The following is a 26,524-nucleotide window of genomic DNA, read 5'->3' as shown; positions in this document are numbered from 1 at the left end:
GTGCTAGGATAATACAAACCAGCCATAGTCCTTGTCTCAGAGAGCTTATAGTTTAGAGGGTGAATCTTCAACATGATACATTATAGTCTAACTGTCAAAAGTAACGCATAAATATCCTAAAATGTGCAAAAGATAAACCTTTAAATGAACTAAAATTAGATTGACAGCAGATTTCTCATCAGAAACCCTAAAGACTCAGAGAGAATGGACAGATGTAGTCCAAATCCTAAAAGAAAAAAAAAAAAACCTCTCAACACAGAATATTTTACCCAATGAAGCTCTCATTGATAAATGAAGGTAAAATAAACACTTTACAAGATAAGCAAAAACTGAAAGAATTTGTCACTACCTGGTCAGCCTTACAGACTAAATAGGGATGCAGAGTTTGTTCAATATGTGCAAATCAATAAATGTGATATATCACATTAACAAAAAAACATATGATTATCTCAATAGATGCAGAGAAAGCATTTCATAAAATTCATCATCCTTTCATGATAAAAAAAAATTTAAAAACTGAGTACTGGGACCGTTGCTGTGGCATAGCAGGTAAAGTCACTGCCTGCAGTGCTGGCATCCCATATGGGTGCTAGTTTCAGTCCCAGCTGCTCCGCTTCCAATCCAGCTCTCTGCTACTGCCTGAGTAAGCTGTAGAAGATGGGCCAAGTGCCTGGGCCCCTGTACCCGTGTGGGAGACCTAGAGGAAGCTCCAGGCTCCTGGCTTCAGACAGGTCCAGCTCCTGCTATGGCAGCCACTTGGGGAAAGAACTAGCAGATGGAAGACGACTCTCTCTGCCTCTGCCTCTCTAATAAATAAATAAATAAATAAATAAATCTTTTTTAAAGAATTAAGTACAGAAGAAACATACCTCAACACAATCAAGGCAATATGTGACAAAACCATAGCCAGTATATTGAATGCACTAAAGCTGGAAATATTTCCACTAAGATCCAGAACCAAAGATACAAACTGTCATCATTACTGTTCAATATATTTCTGGAATTTTTAGCCAGAGCCCTTAGGCAAGAAAAAGAAATCAAAGGGATACAAATTGGAAAAAAGGAAGTCAATATATCCCCATTTGCAGATGACATGATCTTTTATATAAAGGAATCAAAAGATTCCACTGTGACACTCTTGGAACTCATAAGAGAGTTTGGCAAAGTTGCAGCATATAAAATCAACACATTAAAAATGAATAGCATTCATATACACTAACAATGTTATGGCTGAGACAGATTTTCTAAGATCAGTCCCATTCACAATAGCTACAAAAACTGTAAATATCTTGGGTTAAATTTAACCAAGGTTGTGAAAAATCTCTACAATGAAAATTATAAAACACTAAGGAAAGAAATATAAGATACAAAAAAAGGAAAAATCTTCCATATTCAGAGATTGGAAGAATGAATATCATAAAAATGTCCAAATACTAAAATCAGCTTAAGATTCAATGAAACTTCAATCAGACTACAAAAGATATATTCTTTTCAGAGCTGGAAAAAATGATCCTAAAATTCATATGGAAACACAAGAAAACGCAATTAGCCAAAGCAATCTTGAACAATAAAAGCAAAGCCAAAAGCATCACAATACCAGATTTCAAGACATATTACAGAATTGTTATAATTAAAAGAGCCTGTTATTGGCCCAAAAATAGACATGTGGACAAATGGAACAGAATAGAAACTCTAGAAATCAATCCACACATCTATAACTAACTAAATTTTGACAAATGAACTAAAATCACTCTCTGGAGAAAAGACAGTCTCTTAAAATGGTTCTGGGAAAACTGGATCTCTGCATGCAGAAGTATGAAACAAGATCCCTATCTTATACCATATACAAAAATCAACCCACAATAGTTCAAGGATCTATACATAAGGCTTAAAACCATCATACTATTAGAGGAAAACATTGAGGGAAAGCTGCAGGACATTGGCATACATAAAGACTTCATGGATAAAACCCTAAGCAAAAACAGACAAATGGGATTACATCAAGCTAAGTAGCTTATGCACAGCAAAGGAAATCTCAATAAAGTGAAGAGGCAGCCAACAGAATGGGAGAAAATATTTGTAAACTAAACATTTAACAAAGGATTAATATCCAGAATATATAAGAAGCCCAAGAAACTCTACAGCAGTAAAACAAGCAATCCAGTTAAGAAATGGGCTAAGCACATAAACAGGCATTTTTTGAAGGATGCAATACAAATGGCCCATAGACACACGAAAAGATACTCAGAATCACTACCCATCAGAGAAATGCAAATAAAAAACACAATGTGGTTTCACCTCACCCCAGTTAGATTGGCTATCATCTGAAAATCAAAAAATAGCAATTGCTGGTAAGGATGTAGATAAAAAGGTATCTTAATATGCTGTTAGTGGGAATGTAAACTAGTACAACCAATACAGAAGATAATATGGAGGTTCCTCAGAAATCTGAAAATAGATCTATCACATGACCCAGCTATCCCACTCCTGGGAATAAAACCAAAGGAAATAAAATCAGCATATGAATTACCTGTATGGACATGCCTATAAGAATTCACAGTAGCTAAGATATGGAATAAACCTTGATGTCTATCAACTGATGACTGAATAAAGAAAATGTGGTATATACATATGATGGAATACAACACAGCCATAAAAAGGGATGAATTTCTATTTTTGTAACAAAACAGATGCAACTTGAGACCATTATGCTTAGTGAAATAAGTTAATGCCAAAAAGACAATTATCACATATTTTCTCTGATTTGTGATAGCTAATGTATAGAGTATAAGAAAACTTAATGTATATGAGTGAAATTGACATCTTGGGATTTAATTATTATATACAGCACTGTCTGTATTCTTGCTGAACAGTGGTCTTTCCACCTTTTACTTGTTAAACTCCTAATTTAGAGGAGCATTAAGCCTGTGACTATAAAGTAAATTAAAAATATGATACTGCAAAAATTCAAAAAGAAAAGAAGGAAGGGGGAGGGAAGTATCATTATATTTTTAGAATTGTACCTATGAGGCAGATGAAATCAATTCTCTTTACATTAATAAAAGAAAGGGGTGGTGAGAGACAGAGAAGAGAGAGATTTTCCATTTGCTGACTTACTCCCCAAATGCCTGTAATGGCCACGTTTGGACCAGGCCAAAACAGGAGCTAGAACTCCATCCAGATCTCCCATGTGGGTGGCAAAATCCAAGACACTTGAGCTATAATCTGCTGCCTCCACGGATGCATTAGTGGAAGCTAGATCAGTTAGCAGAGAAGCTGGGACTGGAATTGTCATTTCCTTATGGGATGTAGTTGTACCAAGCAGCAGCTTAACCCACTGTGCCACAATGCCTGCCCCACAACCAAATTCCTAACAGCCAAATTCTTGACCCAAAAAAAACCATGAGAGATAGCAAATAAGCCTGTTTATATAAGCCAGTAATTTGTGGAATGATTTGTTATACAGTCAAAATAACTTTTATAGAACAGATAATTAAATTAACAAAGCCTTTAAAAAAAAAAAAAAAACAGGTAGGGGTATATGCACCAGTTCCTCCCTTGTTCAGACTTACCCTGCCTCAACTCTCAAGAAGATGTAATCAGGAATCATTATCTAGGAAACGATGATATTCTTGTTAACTCAACAAATAATAAGTACTCATTTTTTTTATTTATTTACCTGAAAGGCAGAGTTAGTTATAAAGAGAGAGAGAGAGAGAGAAATTGAGAGAGAGAGAATGAGAATCTTCTATCTACTGGTTCACTCCCCAAATGGCTGCAACAACTAGGGCTGGGTTATGCCAAAGCCAGGAGCTCAGAGCTTCTTCGAGGTCTCCCGCATGGGTGCAGGGGCCCAAGTACTTGAGCCATCTTCCACTGCTTCTCCAGGGGCATTAGCAGGGAGCTGGATGGGAAGTGGAAGAAGCCAGGTCTTGAACTGGTACCCATATGGAATGCCAACATCACAGGTGGAGGCTTACCTACTATACCACAATGGCAGCCACAATATATTCTTTTTAAAAATTACTTTAATAGGGGTCAGCATTGTGGCACAGCAGTTAAGCCACCTGTGATACAGGCATCTCAAATCAGAGAGCACTGATCTGAGACCAGCTGCTCTGCTTGTAAACCAGCTCTCTGGTAATGTACCTTGGAAAGCAGTGGAGGATGGCCTAAGTAGTTGAGCCCTTGCTACACATGTGGGAGGCCCAGAAGAAGTTCTTAGTTCCTGGCTTCAGCCCGAAACAGCCTTGAGCATTGTAGCCATTGGAGAGTGAACTAGCAGATGGAAGGTTTCTTTCTCTCTCTCTCTCCCTCCCTCCCTCCCTCCCTCTCCCTCCCTCTCTCTCTCTCTCTGTCACTACCCTTTCAAATAAGTAAAATATTTTAAAAAATTATTTTAGGGCACAGGATTCTAGAGTCGGTTGGTCCTCTTCCAGTCCAGCTCTCTGCTGTGGCCCGGGAGGGCAGTGGAGGATGGCCCAAGTGCTTGGGCCCTGCACCTGCATAGGAGACCAGGAAGAAACACCTGGCTCCTGGTTTTGGATCTGCGCAGCGCCAGCCATAGTGGCCATTTGGGGAGTGAACCAACGGAAGGAAGACCTTTCTCACTGTCTATAACTCTACCTGTCAAATAAATTTAAAAAAATTTTTTAATAGCCAAGTCTAAAACACAATGTCTTTTTTTCAGTTTTTAACAATTCAGAAAATGCCAAATGAGTAGTTATGGGAGACAGCATGAAATTAGAGAAGATCTGGGGTTTACATCTTCAGCAATGTTGTCACGTCACCATAAGTCATTACTGTTCTTTCCTACTGTCTAAAAGCTCTACAACTCAGGAGTGTATATTGGTAGAAGTGCTAAAGAAAATAAAATTCTTGGAACAATGATAATCATAATATGATGTGAGGAGACATTCTTCCCTTGAGTTTTTCAAAATCAAGTAGGTAAATTCTTTCTGGAGGCAAGGAATGACATGGGGTGGGGACAGCCTCAAGGTATGCCTGAGCTGAGTTACTTCGCATCAAATTTCCTGGCAAATGATTCCTAACATTCAAATTTATCATCCTTGACAAGACAGTAAAAGACAAAACACAGGCCATGGACAACTCTAGAGTTCATCATGCTACCAACTGTGCCTCTTCATCTCAGCTTGATCACTTACTACTTCATAGGATCTAAGTCAGTGAATTAGTCAGCCTGCACCTAAGTTTTCTCAGTTATATGCAGGAAAATAGAGAATCTTTTATCAGGAATCATCAGCAATTATAAAATGATAAGTATATAACTTAAATATTTTATTTTAATCTAGCATGAGTAAATATTTATTATTGGCTAGTCTTTCAATTTAGAACCAAGTTTTTTTTTTTTAAGATCTGGGAATTGTTTAAAAGAGGAATGAAAACTTAAGTACAAATGTGAAGCAATTGCTAGTGTAGAAATTTTCTAGGTTTTTATTTCCCCCCAATCTTCTACAATTGTCTCACTCACACTTAAGTTGGCTGAAAACTTGCCTGTATAAATTCTTTTCATCCAGTTTAGCTTGTGTGGAAATAATTCTATTTTCACATTCATATTTTATTGGTTAGATGATCTTTAAAATAATTATATAACTATAGTAACATGTTCAACTTGTATAAACATGTCTGGAAACTACAAAACTATAAATACACAATTAAATTATTGGGACCAGAAGTGTGCAAGCATTCTAGAAAGTCACCCACTAGGCATGAGCCCTGATGTAATGAGAACCAGTCCATACATATTACAGATTTAATGGAAGATATCAATTACTTTGCTAAGTGGTTGAATGCAGATCTATAAAGAGCTACCAATATATCAAGGGTGAGCATTTAATTCAGAAAATCCTAAATTTGTATTACCCTCTGACTTTTGCTAGCCAACTGACTTTGAATGGATGCATCATCTCTGAATACCAGCTTTACAACATAGCAGGATGATAATAATAATGCCTTGAGAGTCCAGCGCCCTGGTGCAGTAGGTTAATCCTCCGCCTGCAGCGCTGACATCCCATATGGGCACCAGTTCTAGTGCCGGCTGCTCCTCTTCCAATCCAGCTCCCTGCTGTGGCCTGGGAAAGCAGAAGAAGATGGCCCAAGTGCTTGGGCCCCTGCACCCACATGAGAGACCAGGAAGAAGCACCTGGCTCCTAGCTTCGGATTGGCCCAGCTCCAGCCATTTCAGCCATTTGGGGAGTGAACCAACAGAAGGAAGACCTTTACTCTCTCTCTCTCTTTGTCTGTAACTCACCTCTCAAATAAATAAATAAAATATTTTTTAAAAATAATAATGCCCATCTCTTAAGTGGGTTGTTGGTTTTGTTTTTGTGGAGTTTCTTGATCTCTTTGTAGATTCTGGTTATTAACCCTTTATCTGTTGCATAGTTTGCAAATATTTTTTCCCATTCTGTCGGTTGTCTCTTCACTCTCCTGACTGTTTCTTTTGCAGTACAGAAACTTCTCAATTTGATGCAATAACAACCCACTTAAGAGATGGGCCAAGGACCTCAATAGACATTTTTCAAAAGAGGAAATCCAAATGGCCAACAGGCACATGAAAAAATGTTCAAGGTCATTAGCAATCAGGGAAATGCAAATCAAAACCACAATGAGGTTTCACCTCACCCCGGTTAGAATGGCTCACATGCAGAAATCTACCAACAACAGATGCTGGCGAGGATGTGGGGAAAAAGGGACACTAACCCACTGTTGGTGGGAATGCAAACTGGTCAAGCCACTATGGAAGTCAGTCTGGAGATTCCTCAGAAACCTGAAGATAACCCTACCGTTCGACCCAGCCATCCCACTCCTTGGAATTTACCCAAAGGAATTTAAATTGGCAAACAAAAAAGAGGTCTGCACCCTAATGTTTATTGCAGCTCAATTCACAATAGCTAAGACCTGGAACCAACCTAAATGCCCATCAACGATAGACTGGATAAAGAAATTATGGGATATGTACTCTTTAGAATACTATACCGCAGTAAGAAACAACGAAATCCAGTCATTTGCAACAAAATGGAGGAATCTGGAACACATCATGCTGAGTGAAATAAGCCAGTCCCAAAGGGACAAATACCATATGTTCTCCCTGATCGGTGACGACTGACTGAACACCAAGAGGGAAACCTGTTGGAGTGAGGTGGACACTATGGGAAACGGTGGCTTGATCAGCATAGCCCTGACTGTTAATGAACAACTTAATACATTATCCCTCTTAGTAGTTTTTTATCTGTTCTACTTAATATGACTGGTTTAGATCTGTAATTGATGCACAGTTATTCTTAAGTGTTGAAAATTAACTGAAATGTGATCCCTGTTGAACATGGTGGTGGGAATGGGAGAGGGAAGAGATGTATAATTTAGGACATGCTCAGGCTGACTTGCCCCAAGTGGTGGAGTTGGAAGCATACCAGGGGATTCCAATTCAATCCCATCGAGGTGGCATGTACCAATGCCATCTCACTGTTCCAGGTGATCAGTTTCAGTTCACAGTTGGTCATGGTGGAGGGACTGGGAGTCAAAGGGAGCACATAGACAAGTCTAGTACCTGCTAACGCTAACCGATGGAGTAAATAAAGGGGAGAGTGATCCAACATGGGAAGTGAGATACTCAGCAGACTCATAGAATGGCAGATGTCCTAAATAGCACTCTGGCCTCAGAATCAGCCCTAAAGGCATTCGGAGCTGGCTGAAAAGCTCATGAGAGTACTTCAGGCATGGAAAGCCAAGACACTCTGGCAAAAGATCTCTGCGAGTGAGATCCCAGCGGAAAGAACAGGTCATCAAAGAAGGAGGTACCTTTCTCTGAAGGGAGGAGAGAACCTCCACTTTGACTATGACCTTGTCTAAACAAGATAAGAGTCGGAGAGCTCAGAGGGCTTCCATAGCCTTGGAAACTCATGACTGGAGCATAGGGAGATTACTGATGCCATAGACAGGAGTGTCAATTGGTAAAGTCAACAACAGGAGTCACTGTGCACTTACTCCTCATGTAGGATCTCTATCCTTAATGTGCTGTACATTGAGATTTAATGCTATAACGAGTACTCAAACAATATATTTCACTTTGTGTTTCTATGGGGGTGCAAACTGTTGAAATCCTTACTTAATGCATACTAAACTGATCCTCTGTAAAAAAAAAAAAAAAAAAAAAAAAAAAAAAAAAAAAAAAAAAAACATGACAATAGGTCTGCTCTGATTTCATCATCATTTAAAAAAAATCATCTATTATTTTTCACTTTATGTTTCTGTGTGGGAGCAAACTGTTGAAATCCATACTTGATGTATACTAAGCTGATCTTCTGTATATTAAGATAATCAAAAATGAATCTTGATGTGAATGGAAGGGGAGAGGGAGTGGGAAAGGGGAGGGTTGTGGGTGGGAGGGACGGTATGGGGGAGAAGCCATTGTAATCCATAAGTCGTACTTTGGAAATTTATATGCATTAAATAAAAGTTTAAAAAAAAAAAAAAGAAAACTTCAGCTACAAAAAAAAAAATAAAATAATAATAATAATGCCTTGAACAATACTTTTGGTTGAATACTGTAATCAATACACAGTTATTCTCAAGTGTTGAAACTTAACTGAAAAGTGATTGCTGTTAAATATAAGAGTGGGAATAAGAGAGGGAAGAGATGTGCAATTCGGGACATGCTCAAGCTGACTTACCTCAAACAGTAGAGTTAGATACATACCAGGGGATTCCAATTCAATCCCATCAAGGTGGCATGTACCAATGCCATCTCACTAGTCCCAGTGATCAATTTCTGTTCACAATTAATCATAATGATAGGACTAAGAGCCAAAGGGAGCACATAAACAAGACTAGTGTCTGCAAATACTGGCTGATAGAGTGAAAAAGGGAGAGAACGATCCAATATGGGAAGCGAGATACACAGCAGACCCATAGAATGGCAGATGTCCTAAACAGCACTCTGGCCTCAGAATCAGCCCTTAAGGCATGCGGATCTGGCTGAAAAGCCCATGAGAGTATTTCAGGCATGGAAGGCCAAAACACTCTGGCAAAAAAAAAAAAAAAAAAAAAAAAAAAAAAAAAAAAAAAAAAAAAACAAACCCTTTATGGAGGATCCCCACGAGTGAGATCCCAGTGGAAAGAAAAGGTCATCAAAGAAGGAGGTACCTTTCTCTGAAGGGAGGAGAGAACTTCCACTTTGACCATGGCCTTGTCTAAATATGATCAGAGTTGGTGAACTCAAAAGGCTTCCATAGCCTTGGCACCTCATGACAAAAGCCTAGGGTGATTACTGATGCCATAAACAAGAGTGTCACTTTGTTAAGTCAACAACAGGAGTCACTGTGCATTTATTCCTCATGTAGGATCTCTGTCCTTAATGTGCTGTACATTGAGATTTAATGCTATAACTAGTACTCAAACAGTATTTTTCACTTTGTGTTTATATGTGGGTTCAAACTGTTGAAATCTTTACTTAATGTATGCTAAACTGATCTGTATATAAAGAGAATTGAAAATGAATCTTGATGTGAATGGAAGGGGGGAGGGAGAGGGAAAGGGGAGGTTTGCGGGTGGGAGGGAAGTTATGGGGGGGGGGAGCCATTGTAATCCATAAGCCGTACTTTGGAAATTTATATTCATTAAATAAAAGTTAAAAAACAAAAAGTTATCCCAGGGTCGACCCTATTGTGCAGCAGGCTAGAGCCCTGGCCTGAAGCGCTGGCATCCCATATGGGTGCTGGTTCTAGTCCCAGCTGCTCCTCTTCCAATCCAGCTCTCTGCTATGGCCTGGGATAGCGGTAGAAGATGGCCCAAGTCCTTGGCTCCTGCACCCACGTGGGAGACCCAGAAGAAGCTCCTAGCTCCTGGCTTTGGATTGGTGCATCTTCTGCTTTTGCAGCCAATTGTGGAGTGAACCATTGGATGGAAGACCTCTCTCTCTGTCTCTACCTCTCTCTGTAACTCTGTCTTTCAAATAAATAAAATAAAGCTTTAAAAAATAAGTTATACCATAAATACTTATCTTCAAATAAAGAGCATAAAGCAATATTTTAAGCAATATGTTAATGAACTTCATTTGAAAAGTGTATTGTGGTACTGTATGCCATATAATTCATTAGTACTATCAACAATAATCAGATGGAAGATGACCATTTCTCCCGTATACAGTAAAAACCATTCTTTATTCAAATTCAAAAAAAAAGAGTTTGAACCCTGTGATCTAATCTGTCTGCTATTTACCAGTTATATAATCTTGAGCAAATTGCTTAATTTCTACAAACTTCATTTTTCCTCACTTATAAGATGACACTAATAATCATCCTTATTTTCTAAGGTTGTTGTGGGGATTAATGAAATAACATGGAAATCAATAAACTCAGCAATAAATTTTAGTTGCTGTCACTTTTGCTTGAGTGGAGAAAGTGAAGTAAAGCATGAATCTAAAGTCAAGTCAGTAGCCCATAGTAGAATATCAGTAGCTGGTAGTTATTAATATTATTAAGTGTTAATTTAATAATACTTGAAGAATATCTATGATTACAATTCTTTTCATGGGTGATGTGTCAGAGAAGCTTGGTAGCTTTTTGTTTTAAAATTATTTATTTATTTGAAAGGCAGAGAGAGAGAGGAAGAGACAGAGATCTTCTATCCGTTGGTCCATTCCCTGAATGGTCACAAAGGCTGGAGCTGGGCCAATCTGAAGCCAAGAGCTAAGAGTTTCCTCCAGGTCTCCCACATGGGAGCTGCAGCCCAAGCACTTGGGTCATCCTCCATTGCCTTCCCTGGCACACCAACAGGGACTCTTATCAGAAGCAGAGCAGCCAGGACTCAAATCGTCGCACAGGTGGGATGCTGCATCACACATAGCGGCTTTACTCCCCATGCTACAGTGCCAGCCCCTTGGTAACTTTAATAAAGACACAAATCTAGCCCCACAAATAATCTCTGCACTTGGAATTTCAATTAAGCTCTCTATTTTATACTATATTCCTGCTAGAAAGTTCATTTTCCCACAAAATGAGATCCAATACTTAGTAGAAAAAAGGTGGCAGGTACCCTAATATACTTGCAGTGGGAATATAAACTAGCACAACTACCATGGAAGACAAATTGTAGTTTCCTCAAATCTGAAAATAGGTCTATCATATGACCCAGCCATGCCAGCACCCAAAGGAAATGAAATCAGCATATGAAAGAGTTACCTGTACCCCACATTTATAGTAGTAGAATCAATCCAGATGTCAATCAAAGGATGACTAACTAGATAAAAAATTGTGATATATACACACGATGAAATACTATTCAGCTATAAAAAAGAATGAAATCCTGTCTTTTGAAACAAAATGAATGCAATTGCAGACCATTATGCTAACTGAAATAAACCAATCCCAAAAAGACAAATATCATGCCTGATTTACAGTCACTAATATATAGAGTACAAAAAAATATATTAGTGAAACTGGCATCTTGAGATTTGATTATTGCTTACCATCCTTGTCTACACTTCTGAGGAACAGTAGCCTTTCTACTTTCTATTTGCTGAATGTTTTATTTAGTGGAGGATTAAATATCTGATTACAAAGTAAGTTAAAAGTATGTTATTGGGGCCAGCGCCGTGGCTCAATAGGCTAATCCTCCACCTTGCGGCATCAGCACACCGGGTTCTATTCCCGGTCGGGGCGCCGGATTCTGTCCCAGTTGCCCCTCTTCCAGTTCAGCTCTCTGCTATGGCCCAGGAGTGCAGTAGAGGATGGCCCAAGTGCTTGGGCCCTGCACCCGCATGGGAGACCAGGAGAAGCACCTGGCTCCTGCCTTTGGATCAGCGCGGTGCGCCGGCCGCGGCGGCCATTGGAGGGTGAACCAACGGCAAAGGAAGACCTTTCTCTCTGTCTCTCTCTCTCACTGTCCACTCTGCCTGTCAAAAAAAAAAAAAAAGTATATTATTGGGCCAGCGCTGTGGTGCAGTGGGATAAAGCCACGGCCTGAAGTGTCAGCATCCCATTTGGGCACCAGTTTGAGTCCCGGCTTCTCCACTTCCCATCCAGCTCTCTGCTATGGCCTGGGAAAGCAGTAGAAGATGGCCCAAGTCCTTGGGCCCCTGCACCCATGTGGGAAACCTGAAAGAAGCTCCTGGCTCCTGGCTCCTGGCTTTGGATCAGCTCATCTCAGGCCATTGCAGTCATTTGGGGAATGAACCAGTAGATGGAAGACCTCTCTCTCTCTCTCTCTCTCTCACTTTGGCTCTACTTAGCTCTGTAACTCTTTCAAATAAATTAATTTTTAAAAAGTATATTATCACAAAAATAAAAAGGAAGAAGGAAAGAGATTGGTTCCTAAAACCATATATATTAAATATGTGAAATCTTCTCTTATATAAATAAATAAATAAATAAGCTTATTTTAAAAAAAAAAAGTCACATTCATCTTGAAAGTCATACATGATAATACTTAGCCCATAAGAATTTTTAGGACCATGATTGTATTTTAATACCCTGCCTAGAAAAAATTCAAAATTTGCTCAGCTTTCTGATTATTGTTTTAAAATAATTCAGCATTTTCTTTATACATATACAACATTTTCTAGGCATGCCCTGTTGTCGTCATCTGCAGAGGGAGCTAAGTGTGCCTGCCTATGCCAGTTCATCTGCAAGAAGTAATCATAGTCTAATGCTCTTTCTAAAACACACAGGCTAAGTAAATGCTAACAAACATACTGTTAAATAACTTTTAAAAACAGCAACAGAAAAAAATAAAATAAAATAAAGGTACTAAGCTACAAAAAAAAAAAAAACAGCAACATAAAAAGACTATCGACAGCCTCACATTTAATGTAGTTACAGTGACTCCACAAATGCTCAGATACCTACTCAGACTGACACAGCACCACGCTAAACCAAGAGAAGAAGATCTTTGTCTAAATTCTTCCTCAGGGGTTATGAGAACCGTTTTAGGCATCCAGTGTATTTTAGACAATGGTATCTCTTTGCCCTCAACTTTCAACAATAGTCCCTAAAAATAAAAAAAAAAAAAGAAAAGGAATCTAAATTGTCTCTGTGATGTCCTGGCTGGAGCTTAGGAAACTCATTCACACACAAACTATTCACCTTGCTGCTCTTTACTGAGTGTAAGATGGATCCATCTGTCCAACTTGTCTTCTTATCGTTTCTCATAAATCGCTTACGTCCAAATTAGCCAATAGACACTACCTAACACCATTAGGCCCTGAAAGCAAAGTATGTAATTAAGGTCTGCTCTCCCCACCTCCACTTCCACTGTGGAAGCACTCCACAGCATTTGGTGAAATTGTTGCTTTTAAGTTTGCTTTGTGAGGAAGGATTTGGTGACTCCTGACCCTGGAGGGTTGTTCTTTGACCCATCACTTTTCTCCACCATCTGGCATGTTTACTTGAAGCAAACGCCTTGGGTCAGAGGGCAGAGCAGACATGAGGAGGGACAGCTTTGTCATAAAAGCAATGAAGAATGAGTGGGAGCTTCAGAATATCGCACTGTGCATTTTGTTTGGCTGCTGAGCACAATGAGGAAGGGTTAGTCATATGCCTAAAAACAAAATAAGTAAAAAGCCAGTTACCACATAGCCCAGCGGACAGGGAAAATGCAAGATGCCCAAGTTCAAAATCTGAGTGCTCTTTCCTTTTCCATTTCTGAGAGTTACTTTTTATGCTTTACTGGGCACATTACTAAACAATATGTTACACCAGACACAAGGGGAGAAAGTGGTTTATAGGCTAAATTAACAAGATTGATTATTCAGGAAGCGTGTTGATAGTCCAATAATACCCAAACAACAAAATTAGAGATAGAACGGAGTAAGAAACTAAAGATCAGGTAATCAATTTTTTCCATATAGTAATAAGATAACAATGATGATTTGATTTCTTAGTAATTGAAGATTTTTTGAAATGGACAACTCAACATTGACTTCAATTGTATGCATCCATTTTAGACAAAGAGCTGTGTGGAGTGACCTTAAACCCCTTGTTTTGGCTTTTATCCAAAAGGTTAGGACACTTTGAATGAAGATGTAAAATTTTTAGCACATATACTCCATACCAAAAACCTCAAGTTTCATTTATAAAGAAGTACCTCTGGCTCCTGTAATTGACTTTGCAGATTGTGAATGTCATTCAAAGTCTCTTTATTTCCTCCAGCTCATGAAAATAAGACACATCTTCCTCCACAATTTGGGAATGCACAGAGAAGAGGGGACATGGAGAACTTTCTATTCTGCTGAAGTTTCATCCCCACCATCCCTTCCTCTCTCTGTTGCTTACCTTTCAATGCTACAAGAAAAAAAATGCCCTTAAGTAGAAGCTCAAAAAAGACTTGTGTTTATATTCATTCTTAATGTAAAGGGGAAGCAATGCCAAGAGTCTTGAGAAGAAAATGATTAAAGGGAAGAGTTAGTCAGCAAAAGAAAATGAAAAGGGAATTTTTCCCTTTGGAAAAAAAATAATAAAACAAAGCAAAAAAGATTAAAGGAGCCCTCCCTCTTCCAGCCTGATCATCAGGGGATAGCTCTTCACATTGAGAATACACTTTGATCCTAGAAGCTCTGCAGTTTCAGTCTTCACCAAGTTGGTAAAACGGATGTCCCTTGTGGAAATTTTTCTCATATGGAGCTTTTCAAAAAAAAATCATATCTATCAAGATTTCTATCCCTTGCAACATTCCTCTTGAAAAATTCATGGCACAGAGCATAGCCATTCTCTTTTCAATCCTAGACTTTCTGTAAAGAGAAGCTATTTGCCCAAGTTTGTCCTTGCCAGCTTCAGAATTGATCACACTATAGATAATTTATAGATGCTCATGAAGAACATACTAATGTGTCCACTTACAAGCAGAGAAGGGATTTTGAGGCTTCCTTTGAGGAAAAGATCTTCTACCAAAGTTTTCTCCATTCATATTTAATAAACCAGTTCATGCAAGAAAGAGTACAAAGAGTGGGGCCTTCAGAAAAAGAGACCAGAGCATGAGTCTTACTAGTGCCTACACTTCCTTGAGGGGTGACCCTGGGCAAAGAATTCAATTTCTTTAGGTCCCAATTCCCTTTGTGTAAAGGCAAAGATAATAATACTCACTTTGCAGGATTATGGTGAAGATGAACTGAGATTATGTGGGTCAAAATACCCAACAAAGTACAATCAACAATGCTGCTATGATTTTGTATTATTTTTATAAAAGGGTCTATACCTTTCATAAAGATGACTAAAGTCAAGTATGTCCCTGGAGAAAATGGCCTTTTCTTTCAAAAAAGATACTTTACAAGCATATGACAATTCAATCTGCAACCTGTCTTTTCAGCTTACGCCCTTTTAAGCAATTCCTCTGAGCTCTCAGAGCAGATGCAATACCAAACTTCCGCCCAGCCATGTGGAGTCCTTTCTACAGTTTACTCTTCCTTGGGCAGTAACCACAATGCAGGCAAAATTAAGGGTGAGAAGGAGACAGGGATAGGAGAGACTTACGTGGACTGAGAAATCTCAGTGATGCACCAAGAGATGACCTGAAATGCACAGGAAAAGTGGGATTTGTGGGGAAAAACCAAATACAGGTTGATAAGTTTATCACAGGATATATGATTTTAGATTAAGAAGCCAGTATGTTAAATATCAGAACTTCAATTAAATGGGGAAGTATGATAGGTGCATTCCTCTTTAAAAAAGAGAAAAAAAAAAAAAAGCATAGCCTCTTCATGTTGACCTGACCTTTTGCATCAAGGCATCCTTCCCTTGTCAATTAGTGATCTTTGCAAGGCCACATTCACATCGGATATCCCCGATATTGCTAAAATTATCGGAGTTGTGTCCTAGAAAGCACATGGATTTCAGATTTGGTTTATCATACCAGTCCTCCTTCTTACAAGATTTGTGACCCTGGGCAAGGAGCTTAATCACTCCAAGCCTCAGTGTCCATATCACAAAACAGAGGCAATAATGCCTACCTCACAGGTTGTGGGAAGGTGAGAGGAAGTGACATCAGCAAAACTCTGGCTTGGGCCCATGGGGGCTGGATTAGAAAATGATTGGAGTGACAGGAACTCGTGTATCCCAAGTCACCTTGCCACACTGATCTTGCACCAAATTGCCACTTCTTATTCTTTTGTTTCCAAAACAGTTCTCAGTGCCTTTGTACTTTGTTTAAAACTAAGAATCTCATGAGGAAGAAAAAATTACCTCCTGTGTTATAACCGAAGATTCTGAAGCATGGAGCAGTGAAGTAGCATACCTATGGTTTCACATAAACAAAGACATTGACGACAAGAAAAGTATCTTGGTATATGATAGGTATTCAAAAAGTTATTGAAGGGGTAGGCATTTGGGACAGCAGTAAGATCCTACTTGGGACACCCACATCACTTATCAAATCCAGAGTACCTGGATTTGAGTCCTGGCTCCACTCCTAATTCAGCTTCTAACTAATGCATATCCTGCAAAGCAGAAGATAATGGCTCAAGTAAGTGGGTCCCTGCCATTCATGTGAATTAAGATCCTGCCTCCCAGCTTTGGCCTGGCCCAACCCCAAATACTACAGGCATTTGGGGAATGAATCAATGGAATGGGTGGGGGACATATGTATTTCTATCACCTCCCCCTCCTTTCTGACTTTCAAATAAATAAAATCATTACATCTTTTAAAGTTCACTGAAAATGCATATTATGAAAAATAACTGCGTGGATTTTAAAACTTTTCTGCACAAAATTTATCTTTTAATTCTATCTTCCATGAACTTTTTGAAGTACCTTCATATCTTCTAAGAATCATCAAAAGTTACTAAATGACACTTTGATCAACAAGTGGGTAATATAATGGCACCACAAAAAGTTTGTAAAAAATGAAATTAAAAGATGTTTATTTTGGTGTAAAAAACTTTTTGAGACACCAGTGTTGTGGCGAAGTGGGTAAAGTCATTCCCTGCAATGCTGGCAATCGTATCAGTAGCAGTTTATGCCCTGGCTGCTCCAGTTCCGAAACAGCTTCCAGCTAATAGCCTGGGAAAAACAGCAGAAGATGTCCCAAGTACTTGGGCCCTTGCCACTAATGTGGGAGACCTGGCTCCGACCCGGTCTGGTGCAGGCCTTCACAGCCATCTGGGGGAAGGAACTAGCAGATGGAAGATCTTTCTCTCTCTCTCTCCCACTCTCTGTGTAACTCTGACTTTCAAACAAATAAATAAATACTTTTACAAAAAAAAAAAAAGAAAAAAAAACTATTTGAAACCCATGCCCAATTTTCTCATAATACAGATTTTATGTGATTTCTTTGGAGATCTCTCATGTACGTGTATTTCAATTTTTTTTGCACAAAAATAAGATTTACTTCAATTGCATTTTCTGCATACTTTTCAGAGTATCCTCCTATGTACTAACTCAGAATATACTACTTGTTCAGTAAGTGGCAGTTACCATTAATGTTAACATTACCTCATAAAAAAGAATATGCAGAGTACTTGTCAACTTGGAAACTTATTAAAAACATACCCTTTGGGGACTAGAACTGTAGTACAGCAAGTGAAGCCACCATTTGTGGCACTGTTAGCCCATTATCTGAGTGCTGGTTTGAGTTCTGGCTGCTCTGCTTCTGACCAGCTTCCTAGTAACGCACTTGGAAAGCAGCAGGTGATAGCCAAATACTTGGGTCCCCGCCACTCACATGGGAGACCCAGGTGGAATTTCTTCTCCCTGCTTCATCCCGTCCCAGCCCCAGCTGTTATAGTCATTTAGAAATGAACTAGTGGGTGACAGATTTTCCCTCTGCCCTTCAAATAAACAAATAAATAAACCACCCTTTGGAGAGACTCATTGCTCAGGTCAAGCTTTATGATATTAGAAAAAATAACAATGAATTAATCTTATTACCAGTATTTTTCAATGCAGTGCCACAAGATACATAGTAGTTTTTGTTTAAACTTTGTCTCTGGGTTTTAAAAGTACAGATTTTTTAAGTAATCTTCTCCAAGCATGATTTTGTGCATTTCCAAATATTCTATAATAAATACTACTTTAAAGCAAAAAAGGACAGAAAATGATACATGTGATTGGTAGAAGTCAATCAATATCTGTGATCATCTACTCTCTATCAGGCACCAGGCTAAATGACACGCAATTCAACAGGACTCTCCTTGGTATCAGTTATAAATGGTTATTGGAAAGGCATCTTTACAATAGCAGTCAAAGGAGAGAATATTGATATTTTATTCAAAAGTATAAAAAGTTTCATTTCCCTCACTTCTGAGATTATCATAATCATGAACACAGACATACTGTACATTTTTAATCTCTTGAAAGGATGTTTATTTCAAAATGGGAATTTTCATGAACAATAAAAGGCCTTCTTTTTGACCTACAATACTTGAGGGGCTTACAACTCCTTTCACTGATACCAGCTCTAATTTTCATAACAGCTCTGTAGAGCAGAATCATAACGTAGGCATTGGAAATCCCATTGCATAAAGGAGGAAACTGAGGCCCAAGAGATTGTGACTGTCTCAGATCCTTTCAATATCAAGCCCCTCGGGTATATTTTAAAGCCCCTATCAATGTACCTAAATGTTACAGCACCCATCTATTTCCTAAAGCAAGGTACACCTATAAAGCCATACATGCTGTTTGGTAGACCACAAGGTTTTTTAACAGCATCCCATATTTCTGTTTTGAGTCTCTTGCCGCTTGGGTAAACATTGTACTTTTCATTGGATATACTGTAAGTCATTAAAGTCAGTAAATAGCAGAAATGAATAAAACAGCAACTTAGATATTTTTAACACCTCTGAGTTAAAACCACTTTGCAGTGGGGAAGAAGAACAGATGCCCGCTTCTAAATGTGAGAGCCACCAACTGGGAATTTGCTAGTTGTAACTGCTGCCATCTGTTTTCCACTGTTCTTTTTACCTGCCTCTCTTAGATTTAGTATTTGAATTCTGGGCCATGGATTCTTAGTATAGGCAAGGGAGGAGTGGGAGGGACTCCAATTTGGAATTTTCCCAGGTGCTCTCTCTACTGCATTAAATCAAAGGTAACTTCTCAGGGAAAAAAAAATCATGAGGGCTATTATTTAACAACTGCATTTTATTCTTCTATGCATTCTTTGTACTCCTATTTCCATGTGCATTTTTTTCTATTTAATCAACTTCCTGCTTTTCCTAAGGGCTTTGTGGGAAACGCCTCTCTGATGCCAATTAGGGCAGAGCTGTGTGAATTAGTTTCTTCCCTGACTGAATAAATAATTTCAGTCAAGCCACACATACATTCAGAACTCACTTAATCAGCACTTAACTAGTATTAGGTACTACTGTGGTGGACTTTTCCCCATAGAGTCGATGTGGTGAGGGAGATACTATTTGTGCCAAAAGGAACAGGTTAATAGGACTATACAGGATATTAGAAGATCGTTCCAGTTCACCCTTCCCCTCTGCCTTCAAGTAGATTTGCTCCTAAACCAAAGCAGAAAGAGAAAATCTGCCCTTTTCTTTTAGGAACATCTGTAGGGGAGGTTTCTCAACGTTTGATTTTAATTCTGAGTGACATATGTGGATGTGCATATAACTTCTGGCTAAAGGCCAACAAAGAACAAGAATAATGATCCAACTTGTAAATGAGCTCTCTCTTTAAATCTACATGATAAAGGTGGAATTCCAGTTTTACATAAGAGAAAACAGTTTCAACGAAGTTATATATTTTGATAAGATCAACACAGGTGGAAAGTGACATATCAAGACTTAGTTTCAACTCTCCCCAATTCTTTAACCCAAATTACCAGAAGAGTGCTACAGAAGGCAATGACTTCAATCAGGAGTTTCTCTGCTTCCTTTCAGATTCTGAGTCCGTCTGTAATTGTGAAAGAAACAGAAGTTGTGCAAGGACCTCTCCAGCTGCATGCTCTACTGAAATGCCATGACAAAGGTCAAGCCTTACCAGGCCTTCCAAACCAAACCATGCCACTCACCCCACCTCCATACTGTCACACTGGAGATAGAAGAATCTATTTAGAAAAAGCCAGGTTTTTAAAGAACAAAATACAGTTAGTAACATAATCTTGGTTTATCTTCAGCTTGCTTCAACAACTGTGAAACAAATGCCTCAATATACCTCTGGAAAAATGAGAGGTGTCAACAATGAAAAAAAAATGATGGAAGATCATTATCTGCTTCAGACAGTTTGAGTTTTACTGGGATGGGCCATATGATTTTCCATGAAGACCAGCAAAGTGTACACTTGCATTTAGAGGCTCTTCACTCAAGGTACACTCACCATTAGGTGAGAGGCTCAAGGAAATTATTTTCACTAAATATGCATTGTTCAATATTTGTGCTAATTTGTCCCTATTAGGCACCATGGTGTCTGAGCTAATCCTCAGGATGGGATTGTCAAATCAGATCTACATATATCAGATATCTGCCTTGGAATATGAACAGGAGATGCACAGGGAGAGCTATAAGCCCCCAAGCCTTCCCTCCTTTCTTGGACATGGGTTTCTGCCCAGAACAATAGTGGAGTTCTGTAAGTGAGCCTTCACTGTCCACACAACAGGGAGGCTTTCAGTTCTGAAGTACTATTTTACACCATATATCAGGGTGTTGCAATCTACACTCTACAAGCCAGTCATCTATTTCTATAATGTCTCATGGAACACTGCCAGGCCCACACTTACCAACTATTGTCTATAGTGCTTTGCTGATACACAACAGAGTTGGGTAGTTGCAACACAGATCATGTGGCCCATATGTCTAAATATTCTTTATCTGATGCTTTTAGAAAAAGTCTACCAATCCATACCCTAGAATGTTATATAGCCTAGGTGATATTCTCTAGGTAGCCGAGCCTAATTCCCCAGAGGGTTCTATTCACTACCATTGGCCAGGAACCTCCTACTAAGGGCTGTATGCAGATAAGATCCCTTCCTCCCAGAAAATATCACTGGCTTGGAGAGTAGACAAAGTCATCTGCCTCTTTTTCTTCCATGGGGGCATCTGTATCCTTGCCTTCAGTAAAAGAGGAAAATGGATCCCAGGCCAGACTCTATACCTCAATCCTTTCAGTGCTGAAATGCCATTAAAATCTGGTGTGCTTCCAAGGAAGGTAGGAATATAAACACACAAGTTGCACATGAAAATTACCTGGCCTACAAGTCATAACACAAACATGAAGACAAAGAAGGGATCAGTAATCTGGATTGGAAAAGTAAAGATTGGGAAAGTGAAAGTGAACTTAAAGAATAAGCAAGATTTGGCAAACAGGAGCTAAGAAAAGAACAGCAGAGGGAACAGCATGAGTTTGAGAAAGATATACAGATGTCTATGTGTGTCTGAGTGTGGAGTGTGTCTGTGTGTGAACACACATATATGCTCAAATAATTCATTTAATGGATAAGGAAGAGAGAGTCTGGAAAGCCATTTACAGAACACAAGATCTCTGAGCTCGCAAGTTAAGGGAAGGAGAACATCAAGGCTAAGATAGAGAGCATCTGAGGTCATGAGTCCTGGACATAAGTGGGGAAGAACATAAGAATATTTCCTGACAGCAAACTTAGTTTGAGGAGTTTTTTGCCTTTTTTCTAAAACTTTCCTTGCCTTACATTTACTTACTCTTGGTCACCGCATGACTCCAATGAAAACTGATATAATACTTAAAGGTTAAGCGCCACAAACAAATTTGCCTCATGATGGGAGAAATGTCAGGAAAAGGAATTAATTAAAAGAGAAAACGATGTCCCTTAGTAACCAAAGTCCTCATCTGCAGTTAAATCAAGATCTTACCATTCTAAAATGTCAAATTTATCTCTTTTGACTCACTTCATTTTTTTAAAGAAAGCTATTACTTGGCACAAATTAATAGCACAAATTTTGTGAGAAATGATTTTTGCTTTTTTAAATAAGTAAAAAGATTTCTAACCCAAGATGATAATCATGGGGAATGGTTGAACTCATTCACTGCACATACATAAAACAAACAAACAAACAAACAGAACCTCAAAAATCTTGGGTCTATGAACAGAAACCAAACAAGATACACTTTATGTTTTCTTTTTAACAAAAGTATTGCATCTTTCAAGAAAGAATTTTTAAGTTCAAATCCAATTAATATTTTGTTTTTAAAATTATCTACTTTATGTCATTGAGTTCAAAAAGAATTTAGTTTACCCAAAATCATTTTACTCTAAAATAGCAAAAGTATAATAAAATGTTTCGACTGGCAAAAAAAAATATTCCAAGGATATCAGCCATATTTTCATAAGCAAATCAGAGAAGGGAGACATAACAATGTTTTGAGAACTGTTAAGGGAGTTTCTTTCAAATAGTGTCTCCCTCTAATTGCGGCCCCATCTACTCCAGGTCTCCAGGGTCCCTTCTACCTACCATAACCACTTAGGTATTTCAAGACTAGAGATTCTTGATCAGGACCTCCCTCCTTGATCTCTAGTTTCAAGATGGCTTCTGGTGGGAGAAAGCTTTTATCCCAAAGTGTTTATGAACCAAACCTCCTTGTAATCCAAGATTTCAATGAGAAAAATGTATGTCCACAGCAAAAGGAGAATCAGAAGTGTCCCTTTAGAGTCTACAACTATTTCAATACACATTAAACACATATCACGTTTAGGAGAACAACATGTCATTGATAGAAGCAAATTATGGGACATGTTATGCCTTCTGTGGTACATGTGGTTTGAATCTGGGTGAGCTACATAGAAAATATTTCTGTCCCATCCACTGAAATGTCATGTTGGATGCAAAGATACAAGATGACATCATCAGAAGCAGTCTAATTTCAGTGATGTCTTATATGGTGGCCACACAATCAGAGAGAAGCTCTTAAAAAATTCCTCCTGAACTTATACCCCTGTACTAAATGAAATCTAGGGGAAGGGTAGCTTTTGCTAATAGTTTTTCTCTGTATAAAAATGATCTAAAGAAAACACTTATAATGAAAGATAGTTTAGTAATAAAAATAAAACCAGGAAATATAAGATCTACAGATATATAATTTGGGACCCAAGAAATGCTCTCTTTGGCATAAATATTACAGGTCTGTCACTTCTTACCTTGGCAGCAAGATTTTCTGTAGGTGGCAGGAAGTTGTTCTTGTTCAGTGATTTGGAAGGCCCCTGTTTTCATCTTCAAGGTAGAAGATTCTTGGATAAGCCCAAAATGCCTGAATAAATTGATAGAGGTCATATTAAAGAACAACAAAAATCAATATTTAATAGAATAACTTAACTATGGGAAAACAATATATCAACATGAGGGGACTTCAAAAAGCTTATGGAAAATGTAATTAAAAGATGTTTATTTTGGTTTAAACTCATGCATAGTTTTTTCATAACAGAAAAAGTTGGCCGGCACCACGGCTCACTAGGCTAATCCTCCGCCTAGTGGCGCCGGCACACCGGGTTCTAGTCCCGGTTGGGGCACCGGATTCTGTCCCGGTTGCCCCTCTTCCAGGCCAGCTCTCTGCTGTGGCCAGGGAGTGCAGTGGAGGATGGCCCAGGTGCTTGGGCCCTGCACCCCATGGGAGACCAGGAAAAGCACCTGGCTCCTGGCTCCTGCCATCGGATCAGCGCGGTGTGCCGGCCGCAGCGCGCTGGCCATGGCGGCCATTGGAGGGTGAACCAACGGCAAAGGAAGACCTTTCTCTCTGTCTCTCTCTCTCACTGTCCACTCTGCCTGTCAAAAAAAAAAAAAAAAGTTTTTCCATGAACTTTTGGAAGGCCCCTCACAAAATATATCTATTTTTTGTGTGCAAGATGTTCTTCTTGACTCTTTTGTTGCCTCTGCTATTTTATAGGGGGATTCTGTTTGTTTTACCTTCCTTGGCCTTTTTATCCAGAAGCAGTCTTGGTAAACTTGGTAGTGCTACTTCTGCCACATTATGATTGAATCTACAAAAAGCAAATTCAAAGACCTTAAGGCAAGTGGGTGGAAAGTTACTGAAGGAACACCAGTTTGATTCCTTATGGAACTAAATCTATTCACTACTCCAGTGACTTTTGCTTCATTTCCAAGACTAAGTAAAAATTACTCACCAGTAAAGTACAATTGGGTCTCTTTCTTTTCTTCTTGAGTTATTTTCTAAATTATTTATTCATTCATCAAATATTGCTTTCCTCCTCTATGCTAGGCAATATATTAAACAATGAGGGACACATCAATAAAAAGGAAGATTCTGCTAGCTATAAATGTGCTGCTGATTAGCCCCATTCATTGACTGACGTGCCATAACCACTGCTCTTTTGGGACTAGAATTGCGACTTCATGACAGAGCCTTCCTCCAGGGACTTGACTCTAATCCCTGAACTGAAGCTGGCAGAAGTCTAATTTCTCACTCAATTGCCCCTAAAATGAGACTTGGATCCATAATCTAAAAACCAGCTAATCTTCCTGAATATCAGGTGGACCTCAACAGAGAGCAAGCAGGGGGGTACTCAGAGGCAGGTGGCTCCCCATGTTCAGAAGGAAACCTCGGTGCTAATTTAGATATCACAGGGGACACTGGTCCCAAAGTCAGCTAGCCCCCTTCCGAATCAGTTTCCCACATAAACACTATCAACTGAAATCTCTGACAGCAAACACATGTAACATGGTGTAGAAGACCAGAGGCCCTGCCTATGCAAACACACCCGTCCTTCCAAGGCAGGCAAATCACCCCTGAACCTTTCCTAGTGTTCTGTAAAGACAAATTATCACCATCAATCTTTTTTCCTCTAAAATTCTAAAGTTCTAGGTTTCAAATACTATGTCTCCTTCACTTAAAAAGTGAAAAACTTCACTTGCAAAACTATTTTAGGGGTCAGTGCTGTGGCATGGGCTAAGCAATCGTTGGCCAGGAACATCCTACTGAGGACTGTATGCAGAAAATATCCCTTCCTCCCAACAAATATCATTGGCATGGAGAACAGAGAAAATCATCTGCCTCTTGTTTTCCCTGGGGGCATCTGTTACCCTTGCGAATGTGTATAAGCATGTAAGCATCAACACAATCAAGAATCAGGACAAGGGCTGTGCTGTGGCATAGCAGATAAAGCTGCCACCTACAGTACCAGCATCCCATTTGGGCACTGGCTCAAGTCCTGGCTGCTTTGCCTCCAATGCAGCTCCCTACTAATGTGCCTGGGAAAGCGCCAAAAGATGGCGCAAGTCCTTGGGCCCCTGAACCCCCATGAGTGACCAGAAGAAACTCCTGACTCCTGGCTTTGGATCGGCCTAGCTCCAACTGTTGTAGACATTTGGGGAGTGAGCCAGCAGGTGGAAGACCTCTCTCTCCCCCCCCCACCTCTCTCTCTCCCTCCCTCTGCCTCTCTGTAACTCTGCCTTGCAAATAAACGAATAAATGTGCTATTTTTAAAAAAAGAAAGGATTAAGTTCTTTAAAAAAAACTATTTTAAAGTTAAAAGGAATGCATTTCTAACTAATGATAGTTATTCTAAATCTAACTCAAGAACAGAATTGAAGTGCTCCTTGTAGACTATTTAACTCTGAAAAAGCACCAAGAGAGTGAGAAAACAATTAACTCACATTAAATGTTGTGTTACTATAAACCTAAGAATAAGTTGATGGATACAATAAAGTCAATTTAAGTCATAACTGTCATTGACTTCATTTATTTTCTTCAGAAAAGGGCATTTCTGAAAAAGAAAACCAGTAAAAGGGGGTAGAGAATTGTTTTTTTCAGAATTCATGCCTGTTGAATCTGAGGTAGAGAAGTAGGTTTGCTTAAAAAATCCAGATGGCTAAGGTAATCCTGACTTCAAATCTCCCACCAGCACATGGGTGGCCTCGAAGTTGAGCCTTGTAGCAGTAGTTATGCCATAGAATATTATCTGACAAGAGGAACAAAATTAATTTAGTGCTTTAAGAAATTTGCAGGAACCTAGAAGTTTTATTCCAATTAATGCATTTAATTATAACTGGAAAAATCAAATCAGAAAGATTAGCCCATTTTAGTGTCAGCCTCAAATACCAAATGCTTTTAAATTTAAAAAAATTTATATGTATTTGTGTGTACCCCTGTGAGATGACAGATTTATTCAGGTTAAAAATAAATATGAGGCTGGCGCCACGGCTCACTAGGCTAATCCTCCGCCTTGCAACGCCGGCACACCGGGTTCTAATCCCGGTGGGGGCACCGGATTCTGTCCCGGTTGCCCCTCTTCCAGGCCAGCTCTCTGCTGTGGCCCGGGAGTGCAGTGGAGGATGGCCCAAGTGCTTGGGCCCTGCACCCCACGGGAGACCAGGAGAAGCACCTGGCTCCTGCCATCGGATCAGCGCGGTGCGCCGGCCACAGCGCGCCGGCCGTGGCGGCCATTGGAGGGTGAACCGACGGCAAAAAAGAAGACCTTTCTCTCTGTCTCTCTCTCTCACTGTCCACTCTGCCTGTCAAATAAATAAATAAATATGATCTCATTTGGGTCGCTATTCTTCTGTCTCATCCTGCCTATCAGTGCTTCTATCTGAGAATTATAGGAGATGATATAAATAATTATGTAAACAAAAGATGTGACCAGGAGCTAAAAC

At 39.2% G+C, this 26,524-nt stretch overlaps 1 long non-coding RNA gene across 17 annotated transcripts in view; it reads right to left on the bottom strand.

The window, feature by feature from the left end:
- Window positions 1-26,524, bottom strand: part of LOC103346257 (uncharacterized) — a 1,098,305-nt gene that overhangs the window by 928,122 nt on the left and 143,659 nt on the right. For 10 of the 17 annotated variants that reach the window (XR_011380304.1, XR_011380303.1, XR_011380310.1 and 7 more), the window contains one exon: window positions 23,056-23,165. This is a non-coding gene — a long non-coding RNA (uncharacterized lncRNA). Of the gene's footprint in view, window positions 1-19,773; window positions 19,845-23,055; window positions 23,166-23,818; window positions 25,831-26,524 lie in introns of all 17 variants that reach the window. The other 7 variants (XR_007923860.2, XR_007923875.2, XR_011380320.1 and 4 more) reach the window with 3 other exon arrangements.

Source organism: Oryctolagus cuniculus, chromosome 1 (assembly GCF_964237555.1).
Source record: "Oryctolagus cuniculus chromosome 1, mOryCun1.1, whole genome shotgun sequence".
Taxonomy (NCBI): domain Eukaryota; kingdom Metazoa; phylum Chordata; class Mammalia; order Lagomorpha; family Leporidae; genus Oryctolagus; species Oryctolagus cuniculus.
The sequence above is the reverse complement of the archived record's forward strand: the minus strand, read 5'-3'. Positions and strand labels throughout refer to the sequence as shown.